Raw genomic sequence first — 18,873 nt, forward strand, 5'->3', positions numbered from 1 at the left:
GGACAAAGGGATTAATTAAGAAAGGGAAAATAGAATATGAGAGTAAGCTTGCAGAGAACATACAAACTGACTGTAAAAGCTTTTATAGATATGTGAAGAGAAAAAGATTGGTGAAGTCAAGCGTAGGTCCCTTGCAGTCAGAATCGGGGGAATTTATAATGGGGAACAAAGAAATGGTTGACCAACTAAATACATATTTTGGTTCTGTCTTCACAAAGGAGGACACAAATAACCTCCCAGAGATGCCGGGGAACATAGGGTCTGATGAAAGGGTGGAACTGAAAGAAATCAGTATTTGTAGGGAAATGGTGTTAGGAAAATTGATGGGACTGAAGGCCGATAAATCCCCAGGGCCTGATAATCTACATCCCAGGGTACTTAAGGAAGTGGCCCTGGAAATAGTAGATGCATTGCTGGTCATCTTCCAGAACTCGATAGACTCTGGAACGGTACCCATGGATTGGCGGGTGGCTAATGTTACCCCACTATTCAAAAAAGGTGGCAGAGAAAAGGCGGGGAATTATAGACCGGTAAGCTTGACATCGGTAGTGGGGAAAATGCTAGAGTCCATTATAAAAGATGTAATAGCAGAGCACTTGGAAAGCAATGACTGGATCGGACAAAGTCAACATGGATTTACAAAAGGTAAATCATGCTTGACTAATCTACTGGAATTTTTTGAGCATGTAACTGGTAAAATAGATAAGGGAGAGCCAGTGGATGTGGTGTATTTGGACTTTCAGAAGGCTTTCGATAAGTTCCCGCGTAAGAGATTAGCGTGCAAAATTAAGGCACATGGGATTGGGGGCAAGGTATTGACTTGGATAGAGAACTGGTTGGCGGACAGAAAGCAAAGAGTTGGAAAAAACGGGTCATTTTCCGAGTGGCAGGCAGTGACTAGTGGGGTACCGCAAGGATCGGTCCTAGGACCCCAGCTTTTCACTATATATATTAATGATCTGGACGAGGGAATTGGAAGTAATATCTCCAAATTTGCAGACGACACAAAGCTGGGTGGGAGAGTATGCTGTGAGGAGGATGTCGTGAAACTCCAGCACGATTTGGACAGGTTGGGTGATTGGGCAGAAACATGGCAAATGCACTATAATGTGGATAAATGTGAGGTTATCCACTTTGGTGGCAAAAACAGGAAGGCAGATTATTATTTGAATGGCAATAGATTGGGAGAAGGGGAAGTGCAAAGAGACCTGGGTGTTCTTGTACACCAGTCACTGAAGGTAAGCATGCAGGTGCAGCAGGCGGTTAAGAAGGCAAATGGTATGTTGGCCTTCGTAGCAAGAGGGTTCGAGTACAAGAACAAGGATGTCTTGCTGCAGTTGTACAGGGCCTTGGTGAGACCACACCTTGAGTTTTGGTCGCCTTACCTGACGAAGGATGTTCTTGCCATGGAAGGAGTGCAGCGAAGATTCACCAGGCTGATACCTGGGATGGCAGGAATGACGTATGAGGAGAGATTGTGTCGATTGGGCTTATACTCACTGGAGTTTAGAAGATTGAGAGGGGGTCTCATCGAAACCTATAAAATTCTGTCAGGCCTGGACAGACTAGATGCAGGAAGGATGTTTCTGATGGCCGGGGAGTCCAGAACCAGGGGTCATAGTCTAAGGATAAGGGGTAAGCCATTTAGGACTGAAATGAGGAGGAACTTCTTCAACCAGAGAGTGGTGAACCTGTGGAATTCTCTGCCACAGAGGGCGGTGGAGGCCAGTTCATTAAGTATATTCAAGAAAGAGTTGGATATATTTCTTAAGGCTAAAGGGATCAAGGGATATGGGGAGAAGGCAGGGACAGGGTACTGAATTTGGATGATCAGCCATGATCTCATTGAATGGCGGAGCAGGCTCGAAGGGCTGAATGGCCTACTCCTGCTCCTATCTTCTATGTTTCTATGTTTTTGACACCCTGGCGACTAAGCTCCTCCATGGCCGCAGCCCTCCTCTCCTCTGCTGCAGCCGTCCTCTCTTCGGCTGCAGCCAGCATTGCCACGGAGGTGTAAGAAATAGCTGTTAGATTCAAAGATGGGTTTTAATTCTTAGACCAGGGACTGACAACAGGCAAGTGGAAAAAGATTGCATAAATGCCAGCAAGGTCGAATATCAAGCATCAGAAGACAAATAGAAATGATAAGTGAATGGTAAAATGCGAGGAAACAGGGAGGATAGCACCTGCTAGATAACAAGGAGCCACAAAGCCATAAAATGCCCTTGAAGAAACTTGACAAAACATTCCCCAAAAATAAGAGGGAGGCCTTGTCAGTCATGCAGAAAGGGACGGCGAGGTTTGCCTTCCCACTTCACAATTGGACAATAGGATGGGGGATAGATGATTGACAAGAGATAGATCACAGCCCACCGAAATAACTATAAGAATAGAGGGCTGAGAGTGGGAATCAGTCAGCGAGGGGCGAAGGTATTTTTTGAGGTGGAAACCACTGCTGGCTCACCTCCAACAGCCAGAGGGACGAATCAACAGAGGCGACTGCTGTTACTGGCTGCAGAGACTTGCTGACCCAAGACCTCCACGCTGCCTTACCAGACCTCCAGCCAACCGTCCGTCCGGTCATGGCATTCCGCTTCGGGAAGTCGTAGATCGCTTTCTACTGTCACGAGTTGTATGTCTATTATACGCAGCTTAAACCATATGTAATATCTGATTATGCTTTGAAACTGTAGCTCTTTAATAAAAGCCTTGCAACTTCTAAAACCCTGTTGGGTAATCCCTGTGAGCCTGTGATCCTGAATCTTACATTGGTGTCAGAAGTGGGATCACGGAGTTAGGAGTTGTAAGGTTCCGGTTGGGATGACCGGAGGGACCGGTCAAACACGCGTGATCGTTGGTTAGACTGTGTATAGTGTTTTTTTTCTCTCCGAAAGAAGGGAGCGGTAAAGAGCTTGTTGAAAGGTAAAACCAGAAATACAATGGTGTTGGCATATCACCGGGAACAGTTGATAGATAGCCTGAAGGAGGTAAAGCACAAAGTGCAGGAGGGAGAGATAAAGAAGGAAAAAGATCTAATTTGCAGATTAACCAATCTGAAAACTCAGCAAAGGAAGGGAAAAAACAGATTTGGAAAGCCAGGAAAAGCTGCTGAGACACCGATTTAAAAGGGGAAAAAAAGATAAATTTAAAGTTTTACCGACATGGAAGTTATTAACATCTGTGCCAAGACAAATAAAACACAAGATTGCTGAGTGAAAGGAACCTTAAAAAAAGTTAGAATTTCAGTTTGTATGAAAATGTATGTTAAAGTGTGAATGTTTTCCTGACTATGAATGTTTAAGAAGTTACAGTATTTCTTTTGTCTGAAAAGTCTGTCTTTAAAAGAAAGATTCTGTTATGTGTGTTTTAGCTCCACCCACTTCTCTGTGTTAAAAGCGTTTAAATCTTTTGTCTTGTCTTGGATTTTGGAAGTTTTAAGAATGTGCAAATAAGATTGTGCCCCAAGAATTGGAAAAAAAATCTTTGAACTAATTTAAGTTAAGCTGGTGTGTAAAAACTGAGAAGAACAACAAAGTTTGTTTAACAAAAGATTAAGTTTCAGTCTAAGATTTCATGGGCAACGGGGGCACCGGATGGTCCTGTGGGGGAGTAAAGGAAAGTTAGAGATGTGATGGCAAGGCTACTTGCACATTGGATTTGGAATATGCTCATAAGTCCAAATGATGTGACTTCAGAATCATATCAGCAACTAATGCTATGTCAATGAGAGAGATGGGGAACCATTCTGTCACCAGCTTGCGGGCTTGCTCCTGTCTCTCCTGCCCCAGCATTCACAGGCATGTCAGCCCCAGCAATCTCGATTGCTGCTTCCTCCCAGGGGGTCAAGTGGGCAAATGAGGGTGGTCCTCTTCCAGTCATCGCACGCTCTCTCCTATTGTGAGTGCTCTTTTCCTGCAATGAGAGAGACAAGTGGAGTTTGAGAGTGAGTGTAGAGATTGCATAGCATAGATGCTTAGAAGGAGACAAAGATCTGAGGCTGCAAGACCAAGGGCCCTCCCTGTGTTTTGTCAGTTGTGTTCCAAGCATCAGAGTGAGAGGCAGTGTGAGGGCTGCATGGTCGAATAGTTATGTGAATGTGAGCATAGAGAGATAGGGAATGGGTAAGGGTGCATGGATGTGACTGAAGTGGGATGTGGAGGAAGAGATTGCTGAAGCTGAGTGCTGTTGGGGAAAGGCAATGGGGATCAGGTTGAGGGTGATGGAAACTTCGTACTTACTTTCCCTGTGCGGTGAAGGTCATGGAAGCGCTTCCTGCACTGCATCCAGGTGCGACGGGTGACTCCCAGGGAGTTTACCTCTGCTGCCACCTGCATCCAGGCAGCCCTGGTCTCTTTGGGAGGCCTCGTCCTCCCTGAGCGAGGATAGAGGACCTCCCTTTGGGCCCTTGCCCCATCCACCAAGGTCTGCAGTGACGTTGCGTTGAAGTTGACAGCAGCTCGGCCTCGGCCGCTGGCAGCAGCTGGTGCAGGCTCCTCTGCCATTCTGTACGACTGGTTGGGAAGCCTGCAGAGGTGGAAAAGCTTGCTGGACACTTTAAAAGCACCACGAATGATGACATCATACTGTGGGGCTTTCTGACTGGAAATGGACAATTAGCAAGGCTGTCCACACGCTGGAGCTTAATTGGCCACTTGAGGGAAAATTGCGTGCAGCTGGCTGACCCATTTTTTTTTTCGGGTCGGAACCCCACATTCGGGCAACCCGCCCATTTCCCGCACGATCCACAAAATCGGGCCCTATGTCTATCGTGTTCCATACTGCTGTAGCTCCTATTCCTCCCCATTCTCCCAATCCCAATCTAGGGGCCAAGATTCGTCACTGTATTTTCCAGCATTCCTTTCTACAAAATCCTTAACTATTCGGTTCACCAGTTTACTGTAAAGTAGCTCATGTGTGGTTGCACAGGCCCTTGGCATTTGGACTGCTGAAAGATTAAATATCACTGAGACAATTCCATATCTAATGTCATTATACCGGCTCTCATGGGTACGAGTTACTACTAAACTATTCTCTGGACCTTCAGTTGTTTCTGGGCAAGATTTACCCTAATCACCAGTTTCATTCTTAATGGATTTCTCTCTTGCCATTACCCCCATTATTATGGTATCTGCATGGTTACAAAATCCGAAACCGCAACGTGTACTGTTTCTGTTCAGTCCAGAGGGCCCTCCACTCCTGTCCACCTACATGTCTCGGCCAGAAGGACGGCCAGTTTAGGTCATTATCTTAATGTCCCATCCCTCGCTTCTTGTTTCATAATGTACACCCACTATTCCAGTTTTAACTGCTGACAGCTTCTGGAGGAGTCGTTGTTTATACCACCCGCTGGATTTGGGGTTTTTTCCTTCGGTACTACATGTTGTGGGATTTCTCTCTGCCCCAAAGCAGACTGGGACGAGCGTGTACTGGTTCCAAGCGATCTTTATTCAAGCACGTGCAGTTAGAGGCCCCCTCAGTCTGAGCTGAGATGGGAGTCTAATTTTTACATTTGAGCAGTTGGCTTATATACAATCTTACTACTTGTTTCCTTCACATCTTCGGGACTTGGCCAATTAATTGTCCAAGTCACGTACACTTAATCACATCTCCACAAAACACCTCTTGTTTACCTTATTTGCCCTGTTTCCACATCTGCCATTGTTCTACTCTAACTCTTATCCAATTTCGTACACTTAACCACATCTTCACAAATCACATTGGCGGCCCATTGTTCAATGTATGGCCTCCTTGCCGCCTTTCACTCTCGCAATCATTGTGACTTATGCTTTTTCCATCTGTCTTTTCTGCCTGACTTCTCCTTTATTACATCAGCCAGCTAGTCAGTTAAGCTGCTAATCGAACTTTTAACCCCTTCACTACATCTTAACCTTAACCAAACTCCACTTCCTTCTGGGACTGAGATTAAAGTACCTGACTGACCCATTAGGCAGATTTGTCACACAGCCTTTGCTCTACTTTACAAACTTCCTTAAGGAATCAACATGCTAGACGCGCATCACTTGCTCAATTTAAAATATTTAACCATGACCATAGAGGTTGGAGATGGGGTGGTGTCAGCAGTAAAGTGGCCTAAAGATAGAATGATCACCGATGAGATGGTCCAGCGAAGGATGCAGCTCATCATGTAGTTCAACATCACCTCTGTTGGTCCTGCAAAAACGTACAATATTCTTTCACAGTTTCCAACTGATTGATATGGTACCATTTAGCCACCTTGGTCCTTCCCTTTTTTCCCAGGAATTGCACCAGATGGACCAAAGGGCTGACCCTGTTAATAATTGGGAAGGGGCCATTCCACTTCGGTTCGAAGCAATGTCGCTTCTTCCCATATTTCAGTTCCATTACCACCTTGTCTAAGTATTTCTTTGCCTGGTTTTTTGATTTGCCTGTTAGTTTGTTCTATGTTCTCTACCACCATTTCAAGCCATTTTTGGTTGGCAATCTCCTGTAATAAGGGTGTGGCTGAAGGGGTTAACAGATGGGTTGGTATTCGCAGTGGTTGCCCGATCATAGCCTGGTAGGGCGAGATACCCGTTGTGCTACGCGGGGTGGATCCAATAGCCATTCGGCACTTTGGCAATATACTGGACCATTTGGTGGGGTGATCGGCACAAAATGTGTTTAACCAGTTTTCAGAGTTCGGTTTCCTCTTTCCACCACTCCAGATGATTGGGGGTGATGGGAGATGTGAAGTTTATGCGAGATAATGATTATCCGTTCCAGTTCGGTAAAAATTTGGGTGGTAAATTTTGATCCCTGTTCACTCTCAACTTGGGTTGGCACTCTCCACCTGCAGATCACCTCACCCAATAAAAGGCGAGCTGCTGTCAATGCTGCGTTCGTTTTACATGGAAAAGCCTCCCTCCATTTCGTAAATTTACCGACTAACTGGACAACGCCGTAAACCAGAAGATCCGGTAGGTAGAGGCCCTATAAAATCAATTTGAAGTTGGGTCCAAGGTCCAGCAGGAGGAGGGGGACTGCGCAACAGTGCCCGATTAGTGGGGGCACTCAGATTGTGCTATTAACAGGGCAGACAACGATTCACCCTATGAGTGACATCCATGACACAATCGGGATGCCATGCAAATTTGCGTCACTTCTGAACAGTTACTTAAGCTGAATAGTGTCCTCCCACAGGGTGCAAGTGGTGGAGATCAAAAATTTCGGATGTCATGGATGGGGGAACATAAAAACATAAGAAATAGGAGCAGGAGTAGGCCATTCGACCCCTCGAGCCTGCTCCGCTATTCAATAAGATCATGGCTGATCTTTTACTTGATCTCCACTTTCCTGCACTATCCCCATATCCCTTGATTCCCTTAATATCCAAAAATCTATCGATCTCTGTCTTGAATATAGAAACATAGAAGATAGGAGTAGGCCATTCGGCCCCTCGAGCCTGTTCTGCCATTTAATGAGATCATGGCTGATCATCCAAATTCAGGACCCTGTCCCTGCTTTCTCCCCATATCCCTTGATCCCTTTAGCCTTAAGAGATATATCTAACTCCTTGAATCTATTTCATGAATTGGCCTCAACTGCCTTCTGTAGTAGAGAATTCCACAGGTTCACCATTCTCTGGGTGAAGAAATTCCTCCTCATCTCAGTCCTAAATGGCTTACCCCTTATCCTTAGACTGTGACCTCTGGTTCTGGACTCCCCCGCCATCGGGAACATCCTTCCTGCATCTAGTCTGTCTAGTCCTGTTAGAATTTTATAAGTTTCAATGAGATCCCCTCTCATTCTTCTAAACTCCAGCGAATATAAGTCTAATCGACCCAATCTCTACTCATGTCATTCCTGCCATCCCAGGTATCAGCCTGGTGAATCTTCGCTGCACTCTCTCCATGGCAAGAACATCCTTCCTCAGATAAGGCGACCAAAGCTGCACACAATACTCAAGGTGTGGTCTCACCAAGGCCCTGTACAACTGCAGCAAGCCATCCTTGCTCCTGTACTCGAATCCTCTCGCTATGAAGGCCAACATACCATTTGCCGCCTTAACCGCCTGCTGCACCTGCATGCTTACCTTCAGCGACTGGTGCACAAGGACACCCAGGTCTCGTTGCACTTCCCCTTTTTCCAATCTACTGTCGTTCAGATAATCTGCCTTCCTGTTTTTGCCACCAAAGTGGATAACTTCGCATTTATCTGCACCTGCGATGCATCTGCCCAATCACCCAACCTGTCCGAATCATACTGGAGTTTCTCTGCGTCCTCCTCACAGCACACACACCCACCCAGCTTTGTGTCCTCTGCAAATTTGGAGATATTACATCTAGTTCCCTCGCCTAGATCATTAATATATATTGTAAATATACTCTGGCTGAGCCTCCACAGCCCTCTGGGGTAGAGAATTCCAAAGATTCATCACCCTCAGTGAAGAAATTTCTTCTCATCTCTGCCCTAAATGGCTGGCCTCTTATTCTGAGACTGTGACCCCTGGGTCGAGACTCACCAGCCAGGGGAAATATCCTCCCTGCATCGACCCTGTCAAGCCCTGTAAGAATTTTGTATGTTTCAGTGAGATCACCTCTCATTCTTCTAAACTCTAGAGAATATAAACCTAGTCTACTCAATCTCTCCTCATAGGACAATCCCCCCATCCCAGGAATCAGTCTGGTGAATCTTCGTTGCACTCCCTCTATGGCAAGTATATTCCTCCTTAGGTAAGGAGACCAAAACTGTACACAATACTCCAGGCGTGGTCTCACCAGAGCCCTATATAATTGCAGTAAGACATCTTTATTCTTATACTCAAATCCTCTTGCACTAAATGCCAGCATACCATTTGCTTTCCTAATTGCTTGCTGTACCTGCATGTTAACTTTCAGTGATTCGTGTACAAGGACACCCAGGTCCCTCTGAACACCAACATTTCCCAATCTCTCTCCATTTAAAAAAAATACTCTGCTCTTCTATTTTTCCTACCAAAGTGGATAACTTCACATTTCTGCACATTATATTCCATTTGCCATGTTCTTGCCCACTCACTTAGCCTGTCTATATCCCCTTGAAGCCTCTTTGCATCCTCCTCACAACTTATATTCCCACCTAGCTTTGTATCATTTGCAAACTTGGATACATTACATTTGGATACTACTCCCACCAGTGACTTCTTACCCTTACTATTTCTTATCTCCACCCAAACTGATTCTACATCTTGAGCTTCTGAGCCAATATCATTCCTCACCACTGCAGTGATCTCATCCTTTATTAACAGAGCTACCCAACCTGCTTTTCCTTTCTGCTTATCCTTCCGAAATGTCAAATACCCCTGAATATTCAGTTCCCAGCCTTGGTCACCTTGCAACCACGTCTCTGTAATGGATATCAGATCATACCCATTTATTTCTATTTGTGCCGTCAACTCATCTACCTTGTTACGAATGCTGCGTGCATTCCGATAAAGAGCCTTTAATTTTACCTTATCATTTTTCCTTACTCTGACTCTATTTTCTGGTGCACTCTTATGATTGTATGCTCTGCCCCTTCCTGATATATTCTGATTATCATTACCCCTCTCGTTGCCCTGCACTATTGCCTTCTCCTTTCTCTTTGCCTTCCTAAATACCCCTTCACCCTTCACCTGAACCCCTATCATTTATTTCCAGCTTAGCTGTTCTCCCTTCTGATTCTACCCTCGGGTTCCCATCCCCCTGCCAAGCTAGTTTAAACCCTCCCCAACAGCACTAGCAAAACCCCCCGTGAGGATATTGGTCCCGTTCCCGTTGAGGTGCAACCCATCTGGCTTGTAGAGGTCCCACCTCCCCCAGAAACAGTTCCAATTTCTAGGAATCTAAAGCCCTCCCTCCAAAACCATCTCTCCAGCCACGCATTCACCTGCTCTATCTTCTTATTTCTGTACTCATTAGCACATGGCACTGGTAGTAATCCGGTGATTACTACCTTTTGAGGTCCTGCTTTCTAACTTCTTTCCTAGCTCCCTAAACTCTGCCTGCAGGACCCCCTCCCTCTTTCTACCTATGTCGTTGATACCGATATTGACCTGTAGAAACAGGGAGGGTTATGGGTTTATTGTCTCTGGCCAGTCAGAAGTATCTGAGCTGCTCCAGAGCCCCGTGCGGTTTCGAATCGCTCCCCTTTTATGGTTCTGACCACCGGATTTTTTCAGTAGCGATGCAGACAAAACGAGACTCATAGTTGGGTGCAAAGAAGACCAGTATTTATTGAAAATAAGAATAAATTGAAAATAATGATGAATACAGCACTCTTTCACTTAATACAGCGCACCTTTGCTTAATACAGCGCACCTTTGCTTAATACAGCACACTTTTACATAATACGGGAGGAGAAACGGACACATTGAGGGAAAATTGACTAAAATTACAATTTAACAAAATTCCCCTTTAATTCCCACCCCTAATACCTATCTAGGTTGCCTTGTAAAGGGCCAGAAAGTTTTATGCTCACCAGTAAACGCCTGCTCCGTGTCCTTGCGGTCTGTCTTGGATTCTTCACCGCCCCGAAGTAGAGATACCCCAGTAATTCAAAAGTAACTGCTGGTATTCCACTTCTTTGGGTGGGCTGTTGAGCTGTTCCTCTGTAGGCAGGGCATGGAGGCGAGGCGGCAGAGAGAGAGAGAGTGGCTTCCTGAGGGACTATCTTTATACCCCATTGGGAGCCATTGTCTTCGCACCCAAATCTGCATGTATCTGGGCTATACAAAAGGGATCGATCTGTCCCCATTGACTGTAATGGGTTTGAATGTGTTCCCATTCATTTTAACTGGTTTGTGCTTAATACAAAATGTCTCGGGCATCCTTAAGTGTTCAGTCAACATCACTCAAATGGTTTGTAAACAAACCATTGTCCTGCGGTCGCAGTCCAACTGCAATTGATTGATAGCTTTAAGTAATTAAGCCTTTGAGTCAACATTGTAGCGAGTTCTGTAAACAAACATCCTTTGTCCTGTGGGTGAAACTTCCTAAACTGCAGTTGACCGAGGCCCGACCAGTTCCAGGGAGCAGCGGCAGCAGAGAGGAGGTGAGCCCGGTATAAAAACCGGCGCGAAGACCGAGGCCCGACCAGTTCCAGGGAGCAGCGGCAGCAGAGAGGAGGTGAGCCCGGTATAAAAACCGACGCGAAGACCGAGGCCCGACCAGTTCCAGGGAGCAGCGGCAGCAGAGAGGAGGTGAGCCCGGTATAAAAACCGGCGCGAAGACCGAGGCCCGACCAGTTCCAGGGAGCAGCGGCAGCAGAGAGGAGGTGAGCCCGGTATAAAAACCGGCGCGAAGACCGAGGCCCGACCAGTTCCAGGGAGCAGCGGCAGCAGAGAGGAGGTGAGCCCGGTATAAAAACCGGCGCGAAGACCGAGGCACACCAAATCAACAGCAGAGGAGAGAGGTAAAAAGTAATCATAGTGTGACGTCACCAGGGAGCAGGTAAGTGATTGGTTGGTGAGTATTTCTCTTTTTTAGACTTAAACTCTGTAGTTTATAGTTACTAGGGTCTTTTCTGGTGTAGCAGGGACTGTTGGTAGACTATACAAGTGCCTTAGAGATATTTTTAATTGGTGATAGTAAATTAATTTAAATTAAGTAAAGGGAAGGTCATGCCAGGCGAGTACAGCCCCGTGATATGCTCCTCTTGCTCTATGTGGGAATTCAGGGACCCCGGTGCCCCTGATGACCACGTGTGCCAGAGATGCATCCATCTGCAGCTACTAGCAAACCGCATTGAGGTGCTGGAGCTGCGGGTGGATGGGTTGTTGAGCATTCACGATGCTGAGAGGTTTGTGGATAACACGTTTAGTGAGTTGGTCACACCGCAGGGAAGGGCTGCACAGGAAGATAGGAAATGGGTGACCACCAGGAGGAGCAATAGAAGCAGGCAGGTAGTGCAGGAGACCCCTGTGACCATTCCCCTCTCAAACAGGTATGCCGCTTTGGATACTGTTGAGGGGGATGACTCACCAGGGGAAGGCAGCAGCAGCCAACTTCCTGGCACTGGGGGTGCTCCTGCTCCCCAGGAAGGGGGGAAAAAGAGTGGGAGAGCAATAGTGGTAGGGGATTCTATAGTAAGGGGAACAGATAGGCGTTTCTGTGGCCATAGACGTGAATCCAGGATGGTTTGTTGCCTCCCTGGTGCCAGGGTCAAGGATATCACTGAGCGGCTGCAGGGCATTCTGGAGGGGGAGGGTGAACAGCCAGAGGTCGTGGTCCACATTGGTACCAACGACATAGGTAAAAAGAGGGATGAGGTCCTGCAGCAAGAATTTAGGGAGCTAGGTGAAGGATTAAAGAGCAGGACCTCAAAGGTTGTAATCTCTGGATTACTCCCGGTGCCACGTGCTAGTGAGTATAGGAATGGGAAGATAGAACAGATGAATGCGTGGCTAAAGGGATGGTGCAGGAGGGAGGGCTTTAGTTTCCTGGATCACTGGGTCTGCTTCTGGGAAAGGTGGGACTTGTACAAGTCGGACAGTTTACACCTGAACCAGAGGGGAACCAATATCCTTGCGGGGAGGTTTGCTAGCACTGCTGGGGGGGGTTTAAACTAACTTGGCAGGGGGATGGGGTACAGAGTGGAGCTATAGCAGGGGGTGATTTACAGCCAAATACAGAGAAAAAAACAAGGCACAGCAAATATGTGAAGGCAAAAGGGAATATGGCAGGGCTGGAAGGCATTTATTTTAATGCAAGGAGTCTTGCAAATAAGGTGGATGAACTGAAGTTGTTGTTGAACACATGGGAGTACGATATTGTTGCTATCACGGAGACATGGTTGAGGGAGGGTCAGGACTGGCAGCTCAATATTCCGGGGTATAGAATCTTCAGGCGAGACAGAGGGGGGTGTAAAAGGGGAGGGGGTGTTGCAATATTAATTAAGGAGTCAATTACTGCTGTAAGGAGGGATGATATATTAGCGGGTTCCTCTAATGAGGCCATATGGGTAGAACTTAAAAACAAAAAGGGGGCAAGCACTTTGCTGGGAGTGTACTATAGGCCCCCAAACAGTCAGGGGGAGATAGAGGAACAGATATGTAGGCAAATCTCAGAAAAGTGCGAAAATAATCGGGTAATAATAGTGGGGGATTTCAACTTCCCCAATATTAATTGGGATAGTCAGAGTGTGAAAGGTTTAGAGGGTGCAGAATTCTTAAAGTGCATCCAGGAGAGCTTTTTGAGCCAACATGTCGGAAGTCCTACAGGAGAGGGGGGCGATACTGGACCTAATTCTGGGGAATGTAGCCGGGCAAGTGGTGGAAGTATCAGTAGGAGAGCATTTTGGCGACAGTGACCATAATTCGGTGAGATTTAAGGTGGTCATGGAAAAAGACAAAGACGGCCCGGAAATAAGGGTTCTAAATTGGGGGAAGGCCGATTTTAATATGATAAGGCAGGATCTGGCCAAAGTGGACTGGGCGCAGCTACTTATAGGAAAATCCACATCAAGACAGTGGGAGACTTTCAGAAGGGAAATAGAGAGAGTACAACACCAACATGTTCCTGTAAAGGTCAAGGGTGGGACCAACAAGCAAAGGGAACCTTGGATGACAAGGGATATACAAAAATGCATTAGAAATAAAAGGGGGGCTTTTGGCAGTTACAAAAGACTAAAGACGGAAGAAGCCCTAGAAGAGTATAAAAAGTGCAGGGGCATACTTAAAAAAGAAATTAGGAGGGCGAGGAGGGGCCATGAAATAACACTGGCGAGCAAAATAAAGGAAAATCCTAAGATGTTTTATAAGTATATTAAGGGCAAGAGGATAACCAGGGAAAGGGTAGGGCCCATTAGGGACCAAAGTGGCAATCTGTGTGTAGAGCCAGATGATGTAGGCGGGGCTTTAAATGAATTTTTTGCATCTGTGTTCACTATGGAGAGAGACGATGCAGACATAGAAATCGGGCAAGGGGACTGTGAAATACTTGAACATATTAGCATCGAGAGGGAGGAGGTGCTAGCGGTTTTAGCAGGCCAAAAAGTGGATAAATCCCCAGGCCCGGACGAGATGTATCCCAGGCTGCTGTGGGAGGCAAAGGAGGAGATTGCAGGGGCTCTGACACAAATTTTCAGAACCTCTCTGGCCACAGGGGATGTACCAGAGGACTGGAGAACAGCTAATGTAGTACCATTATACAAGAAGGGTAGCAGGGATAAACCAGCGAATTACAGGCCAGTGAGCCTAACATCTGTGGTAGGGAAATTATTGGAAAAAATTCTGAGGGACAAAATTAGTCTCCACTTGGAGAGGCAAGGATTAATCGGGGATAGTCAGCATGGCTTTGTCAAGGGTAAATCATGTCTGACAAATCTGATTGAATTTTTCGAGGGGGTGACTAGGGGGGTGGATGAGGGAAATGCTGTGGATGTGGTTTACATGGACTTCAGTAAAGCTTTTGACAAAGTCCCGCATAGGAGACTGGTCAAGAAGGTAAGAGCCCATGGGATCCAGGGTGCCTTGGCGCATTGGATCCTAAACTGGCTGAGTGGCAGGAGGCAGAGGGTGATGGTCGAAGGATGCTTTTGTGACTGGAAGCCTGTGTCCAGTGGGGTACCTCAGGGATCGGTGCTGGGTCCCTTGTTGTTTGTGATCTACGTAAATGATTTGGATGAGAATGTAAAAGGTATGACCAGTAAGTTCGCAGATGACACGAAAATTGGTGGGGTGGTAAATTGCGAGGAGGAAAGCCTCAGGCTACAGGACGATATAAACGGGTTGGTCAGATGGGCGGAAAAGTGGCAAATGGAATTTAACCCTGAAAAGTGCGAGGTGATGCATTTTGGACGGACAAATAAGGCAAGGGAATACACAATGAGTGGTAGGACCCCAGGAAGTACAGAGGGTCAGAGGGACCTTGGTGTACATGTACATAGATCTCTGAAGGCAGCGGAACAGGTAGATAAGGTGGTTAAAAAGGCATATGGGATACTTGCCTTCATTAGCCGAGGCATAGAATATAAGAGCAGGGAGGTTATGATGGATCTGTACAAAACACTGGTGAGGCCACAGCTGGAGTACTGTGTGCAGTTCTGGTCGCCTCACTAAAGGAAGGATGTGATTGCTTTGGAGAGGGTGCAGAGAAGATTCACCAGGATGTTACCTGGGATGGAGCGCCTCAGCTATGAAGAAAGACTAAACAGGCTGGGGTTGTTTTCCTTGGAGCAGAGAAGGCTGAGGGGGGACCTGATTGAGGTGTACAAAATGATGAGGGGCATAGATAGGGTAGATAAAGAGGAACTTTTCCCCTAAGTAGGGGGGTCAATAACAAGGGGGCATAGATTCAGGGTAAGGGGCAGGAGATTTAGAGGGGATTTGAGGAGGAACTTTTTCACCCAGAGGGTGGTTGGAATCTGGAACTCACTGCCTGAAAGGGTGGTAGAGGCAGGAACCCTCACAACATTCAAGAAGCATTTGGATGAGCACTTGAAATGCCATTGCATACAAGGCTATGGACCAAATGCTGGAAAATGGGATTAGACTGGACAGGGATGGATGGGCGGCGCAGACACGATGGGCCGAAGGGCCTCTTTCTGTGCTGTAAAACTCTATGACTATGAGTTTCAAGTACTTCATGCATTCACACAGGCTGGTATTTTCAAATCCTTTTGTCAACCTGCGATGGGAGAGGCTGTCTTTGTCTTCTGCCATGAGGCCTGACAGCCATTTTGATACCCTGGGTTTTTAAGGTATATTCCACCCTGGTTTTCTTTAATCAAAAATGATCTTCGGGGGCTGTAGTAATTTTGCAAAATTTTTGCGAACTTTACAGACCACTACCTTTGGCTGCTCACCTGCCCCCTCAATGCCCTGCAGCTGTTCAGTGACATCCTTGACCCTGGAACCAGGGAGGCAACATACCATCTTGGAGTCAGGTCTGCAGCCGCAGAAACGCCTGTCTGCTCCCCTAACTATTGAATCCCCTATCACTATTGCTCTTCCCTCCCCGCCTGTGTAGCTGAGCCTTCCATGGTGCTGTGGACTTGGCTCTGGCTGCACTCCTCAGGGGAACCATCACCCTCACCAGTACTCAGCACCGAATACTGGTTGGTGAGCAAGATGGGCTCGGGGCACCTGCACTACCTGCCTGATCCTCTTCTGTCTGGCAGTCACCCATTCCCTCTCTGCCTGCACATTCATAAGCTGCGGGGTGACCACCTCCCGAAATGTGCTATGCACGTAGCTCTCAGCCTCGTGGATGCACAGCAGTGACTGCAGCCACCACTCAAGCTGCTATAGGTGGTGGCGCTTCCCGCACATGTCATCCAGACCATGGGAGGTGTCCAGGACTTCCCACATGGCACATCGTGATGTCAGTCAAGCGTGCAACGCCCCAGACTGGATATTCAGTCACGCCACCTGACGGGAAGGGGCTGGGGAGTGCTATTTAAAGGCGGGTGCTTCCTGCCTTGTCGGCAACATTTTTGGTTTTAACGCTGTCCTAAGGAGTTTTGGCCCTCGGCACCGCTTTTGAGGTTCCTAAGTGCCGAGCTCTTTCCCTGGGCCTATCACTTAGTGCTTCCAACACAATTGCTTTTGAGGTCACTTCAGGCTGAGATTCAAGGCTGCAATGAGCAGGGTGTGGCTGGCCAGCAAGATGGCCCCTCCCCTTTAAGAACTGGACGGCGCCAGTCTGTCTGGCTTCCATGGTAACTGACATCACCTGAGCTTCGGTGGTGTTCTGAGGTAGCGCCTCGCTCCCCGACATTAGCGCCTTAAGAGGTGTGTAGCGCCTGATTTAGCACTCAAATCACCTCCAGGGGCAAGTTTTGCAGTCGGAGGTGATAATTAGTGCCGAGCACTAAGCTTTGCACCCGGCTGATATTAGCGCCCCAAAATGGGCGATATTGAATTTTTCCCCTAAATGTCAGAATGAACATTGTTCTATCCTGAATGAGGAATTAAATTGTTTTTTATGATTTTAATATACTGAAAAGAAGTTTCCTCCAGAAACTAAACAAGTGATTTGTTTAATTGCCTGTTATCAAAAAAAAAAACACCTCCCCCTACCTCGGCAGCCCTGCAGTCTCTCTGTTACACGGTCTTCCCCACTCAGCCTCCTTTCTCCACAAACAGTAGTCCTAAAAAACTCTCCAACTCCCAGCCTCTCTCGGCCCTTTATCCTACTTCTCATGAACGTCACCCTTTTACGCTCAGCTATTTGAGCACACGCGTGGGACAGGTCCCATTAAATGAGTGCCTATTTCTGTAGTGGCCGCGTATCAATAGCACACGGACTGCAGGAGAACGGTACTAACAGGTGTTTACTGAACAGAGGGTATGCTGGAACTGAAAGTATAGAAGCCTGCTACGGCTTTATATACAGGTGTGGTCACTGCCGGTACTACAGTATAAAAGCAGTTCTCTCTTAAAGGTACACACAAAACAATTCCTCCCCTTTTAGATAAACAGTACATAACATTCATTTAACAATTAAATAATAACTAATTACAATTACAATTTTCTCTGTACTATATACATCAACTGAAGTAATCATTTATAAATTCAATCTTTGAGGAGGCTTCCTGATCCTGTCTGGACAGCGCCTTTCTCGAGTATCCTGTTCTTGCGGCAGAGTCGATTCTGGCTCATTGTCATTGGTTGGTTCGTCAGCTTCCAACACCACTGATTCTGAGGTAGACGCAATCTGTACTTCGGGTTCATCACCAGGTGCGCATGCTCGTGGTATGGGTTTGACTTGTTCCTGTGACCCTAGAATCTGGTCAGCATGGCATCTCACGATGCTCTCTCCAACGTCCACTGTGTACATTAGTGGCCCCTGCTGTGTGCATATCGTTCCTGGCTGCCATTTTTCTGTTCGGTAGTCGCGGGCCAAGACTGGTTGCCCTATCTTGAAGCTCCTGGTTGGCTTCTCATTGATGTGCTGGAATTGCTTATCCTCAACATCTCGTCTTATATTTGTTTTGAGCAAATCCAGGCGACATCTTAACCTTCAGTTAAAGAACATTATGGCTGGAGCTTGGTTGGTGACTGCATGTGTCGCATTCCGGTAAGCAAACAAGAAATTATCCACCTTGTGTTGTAGTGGTATGTTGTCGTTATACATCGCCTTTATTGCTTTATTAAAGGTCTGAACAAACCTCTCAGCCAATCCATTTGTGGCTGGATGATATGGGGCAGATGTGTAATGTTTCACCCCATTATTCCTCAAAAACCTCCGGAAATCCTCGGACACAAACTGTGGTCCATTGTTGGAGCAAATCTGTCCTGGCAAGCCATTCCTGGCGAAGATGGTCAGTAGGACTGCAATAGTTTTCTCCGTGGTGGTGGAGGACATTTTAATGACCTCTGGCCATTTCGAATGTGCATCCACGGCGATTAGGAACATTGAGTCCATAAATGGACCAGCAAAATCAACGTGTACCTGTTGCCATGGAGATGAGGGCCACTCCCATGGGTGTAGCGCGGCCTGTGGTGGAGCATTTTGGACTTTCTGGCATCCTGTGCATCTCTTGGTCATATCCTCGATTTCTTTATCGATACCCGGCCACCACACAAACGCCCTGGCTAGGCTCTTCATTTTTACCCCTCCCAGATGACCCTCATGAAGCTCATTGAGCACTCTATCTCTCAACTTGGGTGGAATTACCACTCGGGATCCACACATCAAGGTCCCCCGGCACACTGACAGCTGTTCTCTCCTTGGCGAGAATGCTGGCAACAGTGAGTCGCCATGTGCTGGCCATTCCTTCACCGTCAAATCATAGACCCGAGAGAGTGTCGGGTCATTTCGGGTTTCCTTCTCTATACTTGAGTTTGTAACAGGTAGACATTCGACTATGGTCGAATGGAATATCTCAACAGGGTCCACTGCAGGTGCTTCCTCCACCGTAGGCAACAGCAGGCGCGACAGCCCATCAGCG

The sequence above is a fragment of the Somniosus microcephalus genome, chromosome 24 (assembly GCF_052327205.1).
Source record: "Somniosus microcephalus isolate GS21.2 chromosome 24, FLI_Smic_1.0, whole genome shotgun sequence".
NCBI lineage: Eukaryota > Metazoa > Chordata > Chondrichthyes > Squaliformes > Somniosidae > Somniosus > Somniosus microcephalus.